Consider the following 12,383-nt stretch of genomic DNA (forward strand, 5'->3'; position numbering starts at 1 on the left):
GAAAGCAAATAACAGTCATATTGAGATACCACTATATACCTCTTTAAAATAGCCAAACAATGTTTGTTTGTTTGTTTGTTTGTTTGTTTGTTTGTTTATTGGGGGGCGGGGGTTTACAATACCAAGTGTTTTAAGGATGCAGAGTAACAGTAAGTCTCATGCATTGCTAGTAGGGATTAAAAAAAAGATGGTCCAGGCCCTTTGAAGACATTTTGGCATTTTTCTATGATTTTTCACTTAAGACCCAAAATCCCATATCTAGGTATTTAGCCAAGAGAAATAAATACTTATCACTAGAGGTTAAATATGTCTAGTAAAAATGGATATGTTGAAATTTGGTCGTGATATTAAGAAGGTGGAAACAATCCAACTAAAGGATTGCATAAAAGAAGAAGCTTTGGGGAACCGATTAGAATTAAGTAAGGTGGTTGGAGTGGGGCCCTCACAGTTGAATACTGGTGAGTCTGTAATGGGAGGGAATGAGATCACAGCAGAGACAGACAGATTTTTACTCTCCTACCATGTGATGCCCTACACTGCCTCAATACTCGGCAGGGGCTCCCCACCACAGCAGGACTCACACCAGCTGTGGCTCCCAAGCTCAAATAACCTCCAAAAGCATGAACTAAATAAACCTTTATACTTTATAAATTGCCCAGTTGGTGATTTTCAGCTATACCAACAGAAAAATGTACTAAAGCACTATGTTCACATGTAGTGTCAATGTTTTACATGCTGTATTTAAATTGCTAAAATCTGGAAACAAATCAAATGTCCTTCAGCTCATCAATACAAAAAAAACAGACCATGGTACAGTCATATAATGAAATACTACTTAACAATAAAAATAAATGAAATATTGATATACTCATCAATATATAGATATACATCACGCCAAGTGAAAAAATCATATGTAAAAAGCTGTATCCTATGTGATTCAATTTACATGACATTCTGGAAAAGGCAAAATTGTAAGGACAAAGAACAAGTCAGTGGTGGTATGGACTGAATTGTGTTGAAGCCCTAACAATGTGACTGTTCTTGGAGAAAAAGTCTTTAGAGAAGGTAACTAAAGTTCAATGAGGTCATAAAGGTGGTGGGGCCCTAATCTGACAGGGTAAGTGTCCTTATAAGAGTAAGAGCCACCAGAGATGTCTCCCTCTCTCCTTCTCTCTTTCTTTCTCTCTCTCCCCCTCCCAAATGTGTGACGACACAGCAAGAAAGTAGCCATCTATAAGTCAGGAAGAGAAACAAAACCAGATGGCACATTGATCTTAGACTTCTGGCATCCAGAACTGGGAGAAAAACTGTGTTGCTTAAGCCCCCCAATCTATGATATCCTGTTATGGCAGCCTGAGCTGACTACTAGAAGTGGGTTCTAAGAGTTGGGGTGGGGACAGACGTTGGTTACAAAAAGGCAGCCTGACTGGTGATGGAAATATTCTGCATCTTGACTGTGTAGGTGATTACACAACTGTTCATGTTGTCAGAATTCACAGAAATGTACACTCTAAAGGATGAGCACCATGGTATATAAATTAAACCTCAATAAAGTAGCCAAAGAAAAAGTACACATTAGTTAGATGGGGACAAAGATAAGACTACTAAAGATGTCTCATCGGAAACAGTGCAAGCCAAAAGGAACTTCAGCATGTGGTGGGAGCTTCGGGTCAGGAACAGGAGCCCCTTCCTGTATGGCTGGGGCTTTGGGAAGTGTCCCAGAGGGGTACACTTGAACTCAGCCTCGAAGGAGGACAAGGATGTCAATGGGCAGGGCAGCCAGGAAGAGGATTCTGGGTAGAGGGAGGCAGCTGCCTGGACATCGGCAATAACACACAAAGGAGGGGAAACAACCTGCAACCTGGGCTCAGGCTGGAAATGTGGACTGGAGCTAGATTCAAAAGAGCTTCCGGTTCCAGGCTGAGGAAGTTGATTTTTTTCTCTGGAATGAGTGAAATACAGCAACATGGCCGACAAGAGGCAGAAGTGGCATTTCCCCCTCACCATGCTGGAGCAAATGCCAAGTATGGCCACCAGGCATGTAGGGCAGCTTCTTGCTAGCCGTGACTCAGCATGGGGCTCTCACTGTAGTTCTCAAACTGATAGATGTCCCAGAACATTCATTCTATGGCTGCCATGGGCCAATGTCTAAAATATTGTGAATGTGGAAACTACTGAGATGAGCTCACAAGCATGGAACAAGCACATTCACTTCTTCAGACACACTTCTGGCTCACAACCCCCCGCCTGACCTACCAGGCCCTCAGCTGCACATGCAAAGGTAATAGATAGATGTATGGATGGGTGGGTGGATGATTAAATGGGTGTACAGGCTTCTCAGCTCATAGCACTCCTCCCCATATACTCACAGGACTCACTCTCCAGTGTTTACAGGGTTCTTCTCAAATGCCCCCTTATCAGTGCAGCCTATCCTGACCACCTAGCTAAAACAGACCCAAACCCACACCCAGATGCCCCAGCCCCACTGTGCTTGATTTTCCTCCCTAGTACTCACTTCATCACTTGTTTCTTCATTGTCCATCTTTCCCCACTAGACGGTATTCCAAGACTGTAGGTGTGCCATAAAAATCTGTTGAATGAGTAGGAAATGCCTTCTAGAAATTCCTTCCTCCTGAACTCTGGCTCTGGCAGAAATTGCTCATGGAGGCCTGGCTCCTTGTCAAAGTGAGTGGCACTTGGGACTAAGATTCAAAAAAGCTCACACCCTGCTGGGCTGGGGGTTACTGTCTCCAATGTAGAAGATCCTCCCTCTTGAGCCACAAGCTCTATAATGAGGATTCCAGGGCCCTTATTCCCAAAGCCAACATGGGCACACTAGACTTGTAGCTTAGTTTGTGTCGACTCAGTAAAGTGTGAAGAACCCTTAAGTGTGCAAGACCCTGCACTGGGGGCTGGGGACACAGTAGTGAACAAGACACTGCCCTGCCTGTACTCACCCTTGTCCACAGGTTCGTGGACCAGCAGTAGAGTTATAATCAGCTGGACCATCATGACATTGAGTGATAGGTGTATCACAAGGCAGGTTTAGGAGCTAAGAAGTCCATGGAGGAATGTGGCATACCTGATGCAGGAAAGCAGTCAGGGAGGGCCTCCTGGAGTACATAACCATATTCATTAAACAAAAGTTGATCATACACCACCCTATCATGGCTTTCCGGGGCCCATAGTCTAAGGGGTAGGTTTCCCTTCTCATCATCTAAGATCTTCTCCAGCCATTTCCCTTACCCCTTACCCTCATGGGGATGGTGCCAGGGTGTCACGGTCTTCTACATGTGTCATATATTAGTTATCCATTACTGTGTAACAAATTACCCCAGTTGTGGTAGACTAAAATAATAGGCAGTTGTTACACTCTCAGTTTCTGTAGATCAAGGATATGGAGGGGCAGGACTGAGCGATGTAGGATGAGGGGTTCTCTGAGGTTGCAGGTGGATATCAGCATGAAAGGCAGTACTCTGAAGGGTGACTGGACCAGAGGAAATGCTTCTAAGGTGGCTCCTTCAGGCAGCTGGTAAGTTGATAAGGCCATTGTAGGAGGTCTCATTTCCTCACTGCAGGGCTCTTAAGTGTCTGTTTCATGAAGGCTGACTTCCTCAGAGAGAGGGATTCATGAGGCCAAAGCACAAGCCTGATGCCCTTAACCCAGCCATAAACTGTCACCTCTGCCATGCTCTATCCATCTCAAAGACCAACTGGGTTCAGTCAGAGAAGACACTATACAAGGATATGAAAGCCATTATTGAACAGGCCTGGATTCTGAAGGCTGGTGAAGAGGGTTCCTTACTCTCAGCATGATCTACCTCCTGGCAATGATGGTCCCACCCAATGACATGCTCTCCCTTCTCACTCATGGGTACACATGTATGTGTATGTGGTTACTGAGGCATCTCTTTGGGGGCTGGATACCATGCCTGCATCCAACCTTAGAGACTGAGTCAAAGGTTTCTTCTTGGCCTGGAATGCCCTTCTCCTTTTCACTACACCTAATTTCTGATTCTCCTTCAGGACTCAGCTCTTGGGACTCTCCTCTATGAAGCCTTCCTGGGCTTACCTCAGGCTAAGTTAAGGGTTTCTCAGGGTTCTTACTGCACTGGCCTCAGTCAGAGCATATATCTTGAGATGTATGAGATCTTGTTGTTACTGTTTTCCCCCTTGATTTCTCTTCATAATGGGACTGAGAACTACTCCGGGCAAAGACCATGTCTGACTCAGTTGTTCCTAGGACCCAGCAGCTGTAACTTGTCCCAACATTATTTGTGATTCAACAAGCATCAGGTGGATGGATGGATGGAAGTATGAATAAGCAGGGATAGATAAATGGGTGGGTGGATGGATGGAGAGGTAGACAAATGGCTGAGTATACAGATGGATATGAGGGTGAATGAGTAGACAGACAGCTGGCGGGGTGGGTGGGCAGACAGATGGATGGATGAATGAATGATATGTATACAGATGGATGCTTGAGTAGATGGGTGAATAAATGTGTGAGTGAACAGATGGATGGATAGATCAATGGGCTGGATGGATAAATGGATGGGTGGATGGGTTGATGAGATGGTGGATAGGTGGATGGATGAGTAAATGGATAGATGATGAATAGATGAATAAATGAAGACAGAGATGGCCTTTCCCATATTTCTCCTATAAGATAACTGATTAGAATTCTTAGAAATCTTAAGCCAAAAGGTCTTAAAATTCATCTTTAAGCATATCCTTAGAGCCAGCAGGGTCAAAGAGTCATTATTGAATAGGCCTGGATTCTGAAGGCTGGTGAAAAAGAGTTCCTTACTCTCGGCATGATCTACGTCCTGGCAGTGATGGCCCCAGCCCATGACATGCTCTCCCTTCTCACTCATGGGTACATATGGATATGTACTTGGTTACATGTTCCAACACCAGGCTACATCTAATGCAACAGTCTGCATATTTCATGCTCAGGGGAATGGTCAGCCCTCACTGAGGCTACCAATACCACATAAAACCTGCTTCTTCTGGCATCTTGTCCTGGGCTGGGCAAGGGTAGGGCCTGGAGCTCCCGGCAGAAAGGGAAGAGGAGGGTATCATTGAACCCTGCTCACCTGTTCACCTGCTCACCTGCTTCTACCATCTGGTCTGATCCAGCTCCCACAGAGCCTTAACCCAAACCTCTGCCTCCCTCCCTTTCCTCTTTCACCAAAGGCCTCCGTTGGGACCCAAGATTCCCACAAACCCCACAAACCCTGTGATCAGGGAATTGAATATCAGCAACAGCTTTCACTCCTTTTAGGAGGATGGGAAATATTCTTTTAAGCAGACATCATCATAGAAAGCACAATAATCTACAGCCTCAGCCTCCATTCAAAGTCCTGAGAGGAAGAGAGAAGCAGCTTGTTTCTGAGAGAATAGCGAGGCAGGGGACTATGTGCTCTGGGCTTTGGGGGCTTAAAACTTACACCATTAGAAGGGTATATTTAAGAAAGAGAATACCCAATTACAAATACAAATTAACTGAAAAAAAAAACAATAATTTAGAATGAGAAGAAATTAGAGCAAGGGATAAATTTTAGAAAGCTCACCAAACCATAAATGGGAATAACAGTACATATACTGTACCCAAGCTGCCTGATCCTCCTCTACACAATATCCTTCCCTACGTTTTTTGGTTGCATACTCTTTGACTGATTCTTTATATGAAAAGGATTTTGTACTATGATTTTCCACACAGAATCAAGACATTTGGTTAACATTTGCTTATCATTTTTTAAAAATTAGTTTATTTTTGATAGCTTAGGAAAGTTTCTCCCAATGTCATAGCTTATTATTGGTAAAGGTCATATCTTAAGAATATTCTATGATCCTTGCCAGGGAGGGGCATCTGTCTGGGAGGCTCCAGCCCTTTAGTGTCACTCATGCTTCTAATGATCACAATTAGGCAGCCAGTCCAGCTTACCCAGGACCTGGTCACCTCTGGTCCTACAGGGAGGAGATTGCTGTGAAGCCTAGTCTCTGCGACCTAGCAGAGAGCACAGCAGTGACTCTTCTGGTCCTCCTCCTGGGGGTTAAGAGAGAGTCTGGATGAGGTCCATCTGGTGTGGGTGGTCTCAGGAGCCATCCCCAGCCCCAGCCCATAGCCCAAGAGCATAACTCAGGTACAGGGATGGAGAAGCCCATGCCCAGCCTGGTGATAGACCCATGCAAAGGCGAGATCTGCCACTTAAGCCTCATTCTTTCCATTGAGAGTCTGCCAGTGCCTACTGCCAAAACCCAAGGGCCTGGCCCCCAAAAGCATCTGCAGGCTCCCATTCCCATAGCCATGCCCAATATCCAAGGAAGTGGCCTGTGTGTTCAGGACAGAGAAGAGAGAAGCAAAAGCATCCTGATACAGGGTGTGGCCATGTCCACAGATTCTGGGGTTTTGGAGAACAGTCATTCATGGCTCTAATTCAGGCTTCCAAAACTTGCAATTCCAGACAATCCCACGTGGAGGCGCTCAGCCCTCCAGTTGGAGATAATAGAGATATGACGATGCAAGCATCTCTCCTGAGTCTTTAAGAAATTGTCAGGAGGTGAAAGCCTCCAACCAGGGAGCACCAGGGAGGGGATTTTCACTAAATGTGGAAACCGTTAAAAACTCCAGTTTTATAGGAGTGGGAGAAGCTGCTCATCCCTCAAATCTCTAACTCAGCTCCCCCAACACCACCATACACACAGAGACACTGCCAGTCCTACTACCCTGGGGAAATGCCAACATCTGATTTGAACATCTGGCTCAGGTTCAAAATTACACTCAAGGAAAAGATGTTGCCGGTGGGAGCGTGATAACCAGGGCTGGAGAGCCTCATATGAGGGAGAGTCCTAGAGTCTCCTTTTTGCTTAGCCACTGAGTTATCAAGACAGATTTGTGTTTCTAAAAAGTTCCTGAGACTTACTGTCTTCATCCATAAAATAAGCATGCAGGAAGATGCCTCTGAGTCCCACGTGGAGTTATGACAAAGTCAATCTTAATAAAAACACAGCTAAGATCACCTTTGTCAGAAACCAACAGGTGCCTGCTACCCACAGCATCAGACTCTGGTTACATCTTTGGTCCGGGAGTCCAGGGCCACCCGGAGTCCAGCCCTTCTTTATCCATCTTCATAAACCTTGTAGTCTATTCTCACTGGGCCGCTTGAGGCCTAGATAGAACTTGGGCTGGACCATTTTCAAAGACACCTTCACTGACACCCACCCATGGGAAATGCCCCAGGCCTTACCCTCATCCCCACCTGATCTTGAAACTCAGATTCCTTTCTCTAAAATACCTTTCTTTGCAAATCTACTTGAAAGGACTCTGAGCCTTGGTTTCCTCCACCCTAAGCTGTAGATAACAAGATCATTATAAGTGGCTTGATGAGCCACAAGACAATGTGTGTGGAAGAATCAGGCTTGTGTCACCTCATGCTGTCCACATCGAAGAAGTGACAAGACATTCACAAGATTTATTGCCCTTTTTAACAAAAGCTGCCAACTAATCTTAGAGCAAACCAACCTCCTGTTGTCTCTCTGGATTTGTCAGGCCTGCGCAGAATCCCTTCTCTAACCCCTTACGTCTGTTGCCCCACCATTTATCAACAGTTAGTGGTGTCTCGGGGTTGAGCCGAGACATGTCTCATGCTAAGCCTCGCACATTCATGTGTGTCACTACCACTTGATGGTGGATCTCTCAGGCAGCTCAGAAATCGCTCACCTTTGTGTGCTCACAGCACCTCACAGGGGTTTCTACACTGGTGAGAAGGTACTTGAGGATTAAAATGCACCCCTTCGCATACTTGATTGGAAAACCTAAAGAGGCATTTATCGCCTCCTGATTTTCCCGGACAGATGAAGTGTATCATTCAAAGACATGTGGGTGGTTTCCAGGGCTAACCTAAGCCAGCAGAGGGTGGGCAGGAGGGGAGGGCAGGGAGCAGATCGAGTGACCTATGAAAGGGGACCCTCCCCGTCCACCCACCTCCAGACTGACTGGGGAGGTTTTCTGTGGGATGGGGGCAGGAGTCCAGATGGGGCCCGAACACCACACTAAGGCAGGATATACCGCCTTTGATATTCTATCCCCTGCTCAGGCTCAGTTTCCCCTTTTTCCCCCCTTCAACCTTACACCAGGCAGAAGGCTATGAGGGTTTTCTTCAGGGGGGAGGAGGAGGGCAAAATCTCTTTCAATTATGTTCATTCTGGTAGCACTGAAGATGTGGGGAGAGGTTTATAAAACTTTTTTTTTTTTTCCTTTCATAACAATAGGTACAAGATGCCAACTAATTCTAAGGCAATCCTACCTCCTATAGTTTCTGGAAAATTTACTTCAGTGTTAAAAAGGAAAACGTACCCTTTGATGTGGTTGGTTAAATAGTTCCTGATCAATCCAATTTGAATACAAAATGGCCTGTCTCAATTCATCTATTTTTGTGAAGGAAAAATAATTCCTTATGAGAAGCTAGAGACTCCTCAGCCCACAGGGACACTTCAGGGTTGCTCTCCTTCCCCAAAACTGCAGATGAGGTGTGGATAAGAGAGAGCTGGTCCCAAGTCAGGAAGTCTTGTTTTAGCCTCTGGTGGCTATGGAAGTGGCCTCAAGAGAGGAACTCTTGGGATCTCAATACCATCACCTGTAAAATGGAAGTCATACTCCCTGCTGACAGCAAAGGACTGATTTGAGATGATGAGTGACAATGACACACCTCCTGGGTCCTGAAAAAATATGACATAGGAAATGTTGTGCAATTTTGACTCAGAGTATAAGTTTAAATCAGAGTCCAAATTTTTCCAGATTGTTGCCAATCTGGATAAAAAATCAAGACCCAACTACATGAGATGTACAAGAAATCCACTTTAGATACAAATGTAGAAATGAGTTTAAGGAAAAAAATATGAAAAAGAACATTCCATGTTAAAATCAGTTAACCAAGATATAACCACTCTCTGTGTGTATGTCTCAAGTAAGATAATTTTGAATGCATAAACCAAAGCTGACACGACTCAAGAAAAGAATAGACAAATCCACAGGGAAGTAGACAGAAAATCAAAAGGAATAGATTACTTAATGCTATCAAGTAACTTGACAAAGTTAAACTTTTAGAAAGGACAAATATAGGAAATAAAAATACTCAATGGATGAAATGAGTAATTGGTTAGATACTCTAGAAGAAAATATTGGGAAACTTGAAGACATAGCAACAGCAACTATTTAAAATGAAGTACAAAAAAAAAAAAACTATTAAAAACAAAACAAAAATGAAAACAAAACAGGGCCAACAGGTGGCATAAAGGCTAAGGCCTGAATCTCGGGTGGTCAAATGTGTGGTTTGAGTCCTGGACCTGGTGTTTTTGAAAACACACCAAGTGTGTGTGTATGTGTGCCCGATATCCTGAGAGGAGAATAGAGGAGAAGGGAATGCAGTGTAACCATCCCCCCCAGGGGGTAATCACCTTCCTTCTCTTACCTTCCTTCTCTCTCTTTCTGTCTCTCTCCAGCAAGTGCACACACACTATGGGAAAAAATCTTAAAAACAACAACAAAAACAAAGAGAATGTCAGTGAACTGCAGGATACCAAGTGGTTCATTATACATAAAATGGGAGGGTCAGGGGTAGCGGGTAAAGTTAGGAATGTGGTAGCCATTCTCCAATATAGTCCCAATGATCTCCATCTCCAATTATGATTATAGATTTTTTTCCCTACCTGCAATTTTGCCAATATTTTTTAAATTTTAATTTCTATAGGGCATGTACCCTTGCCAGAGAAAGAGAGCAAGTATAAAAATACTTCCTAAAGAGGATGGTCATGCCACAATCCTTTCTCCTCCATTCTCCTCTCAGGATTTTTGGCACACGAGCACACATGCCTGGTGTGTTTTTCAAGCTTCCAGTCCTGGGACTTGAACCACATAGGATCCAGCTGCCTTAACCACTTGCTGGCCCAAATTTTTCTTTTTCTTGTTGAAGATCCATTCAACAGATAAATACATGTTTTGACTATTATATTTTCCTTATCAATGTCCCTTTGCTAATTATTAAATAATTTATTACATTTATTATTTGTATGATTACAGAATGTCCCTCTTTATCTCAGTTATTACAGTTTGCCTACAAGTCTATTTTATCTGACTTAAATCCATCCACTTCAACCTTCTCATGCTTATTTCTTATTCACAGACTAAAACAAAGAAACCTGCAGTAGAGCATACAGAGAAAGACTCTCAGGCCTGGGTTCCAGGCTCTGGGCCACCACCTCCACTGTGAATCTTTGACCTGTGGGACAAAGGTGATGTCCTTGGCTAGAAACTATTGTGAGTGCCTGAGTACCTGGTGTTCCAGCTATCCTTCAACCATTTGCCTCTATTCTGAGAACCACCCCAATTTCCTTTCAAGGGTCCTAATTGGGTTAGGATTCACTCCTGTGGCATGTGACTCAGGTAGGTAGGGCATGTGACTCAGGCTTACTCAATCAGATCTAGGTCTCAGTGATTGATCAGGGATATTCACACAGTCCAGTCACATCCAAAGAGGTTCTTGCTAGGGAATGCTGGGAAAGACCCTTGCTCCTTCTTGCTAGACCTGAGGCTCCCTGCAGGCATCTGTGAGCACAGGAAGAGAGCTGAGAATGAAGTCAGCAGAACACAGGAGAGTAAGAAGTTGAGGGAGGAGGGCCAGACGCTGCATCCTGTACAGCCTGGACCAGGCCTCAGCTCTGTGCTCAGACTTCCTGTTCATAAGCCGATACATTTAGGCCAACAGTTGGAGTTGGGTTCTCTGCCCCTCATAGGCAAGACTCCTAAATACCAAACGACCAAAGGTCCTGAGGAGATTCGAGCATCTGTCCAGGGTGGATTGGTGCCTGGCCCTGGTGGCCTCAGCCCAGCATGCTCCTCTGTGGCGGACGCTAGCCCTCTGCACCATAGTCAGCCCGTCTGTTTCCCTCTTCCACGGTGTGATGGGTTTAATTTATTGTAGGAAACCCTTAAAGGCGCAGGAGCTTTTGGAGAGCCTGTGACAATAGGCATAAAGCACGCATTTAACCCGTCTGAATGCAGGCGAGATTTACTGTCTGGGCCAGACGGGATTTTTGTCCCTGAGTCATCTCGGAGTACATTGGCCACTAAAGATCTCAACAGAAGACGAAGACGGAACAAAGGAAGTAAATTGTAAAAGGAACTTTGTCAAGGAGTTTTAGATGTTCACCAGATAGAAAACTGCGGCTGCCCTCACCGAAATGACTGTTGGATTTGCCTAGTGGTTATGGATCAGAGGAAGATGCTAATGAAGTAGTTTAAATGCACGTTTGATGGACCCCAGAGAATGGGGCCAATTTCATACAAGCCTGCAGCAAGGTTAAGGAATCAAAGAAGGTGGCCGTCAGATTTGCTGCCGGGGACAAGGCGCCATTGTCAGGGCTGCCTTTTTCAGCCGTGAAGCGTGTTTTTAACTACAGTGTTTACTAACGTGTACATCCCAGCCTGGGTGACTGGGCCCACAGAATTTATGACCAGGAACAAACCTCTTAGAGGGGAAAAGAAAACAGCTCCTACCAGCTGGGAACAGTCTGTTGATGAGGGCCTCTGAGCTGCATTAAGCGGTCTAGGCCTAGCCAGACTCCATGGGGGGTGGGCAGCAGCATTGGCAAAGCCAGAGACATAGCATTGCGGATGGAAGGGGTCTTGCCTTTTGAGAATAATTAAAGGGGGAAGGAGGCTTGAGTACCCTCCGAGACCTCTTGACTGGTTTCAATGAGGCTTGTCTCATCCTTGTCTCCTTAAGATGATCCACTCTGCCTCTCAGCTCCTCTCCTCAGAGCCAGCCTGTGTACCTTGGTGCTGCCAGCTGTGACCTAGAGAGTCTGAGAATCTTGCAGACACCCAGCTTGGCAGACTGCGCACTGTTGGTGGGATTGACATTTGTGATAATGGGTGCCCTCCCTAAACTTCCATGGTGGTACTGTCGACCTTGTTGCCCAATTGAACCCTTGACCCAAGGCCCCGACTGCCTACTTTCCCCATTCCATGTTCTCCTGCCATGGCTAGTTCATGCATGTCTCTCTTCCCACAAGCTGACCCTGAAGCTGGAGTCCCAACCTTGGACCAGCCCTCGGCCTTCCTGGGCATGAGCTGTCCCACTGTAACCTGATGGTCAGGCTTTCGCTGCCTGGGCCTCTGTACTCCACGATGACTGTTGTCGCCCAGTCTGACCTTCAATCCATCTCCCAGCCTGTCCCAGCTGCTCCCCTTGCTTAGAATGGTGCTGCTCAGAGACGCAGGCCCCAGATCAGCAGCATCAATGTCAGGGTAAGACATACTCGTTTCTGGGCCTCATCTCACCTGGACCAAATTAGAACTACTGAGGGTAGGGCCAAGG

Source organism: Tupaia chinensis, unplaced genomic scaffold (genome assembly GCF_000334495.1).
Source record: "Tupaia chinensis unplaced genomic scaffold, TupChi_1.0 Scaffold149501_1, whole genome shotgun sequence".
Lineage (NCBI taxonomy): Eukaryota > Metazoa > Chordata > Mammalia > Scandentia > Tupaiidae > Tupaia > Tupaia belangeri.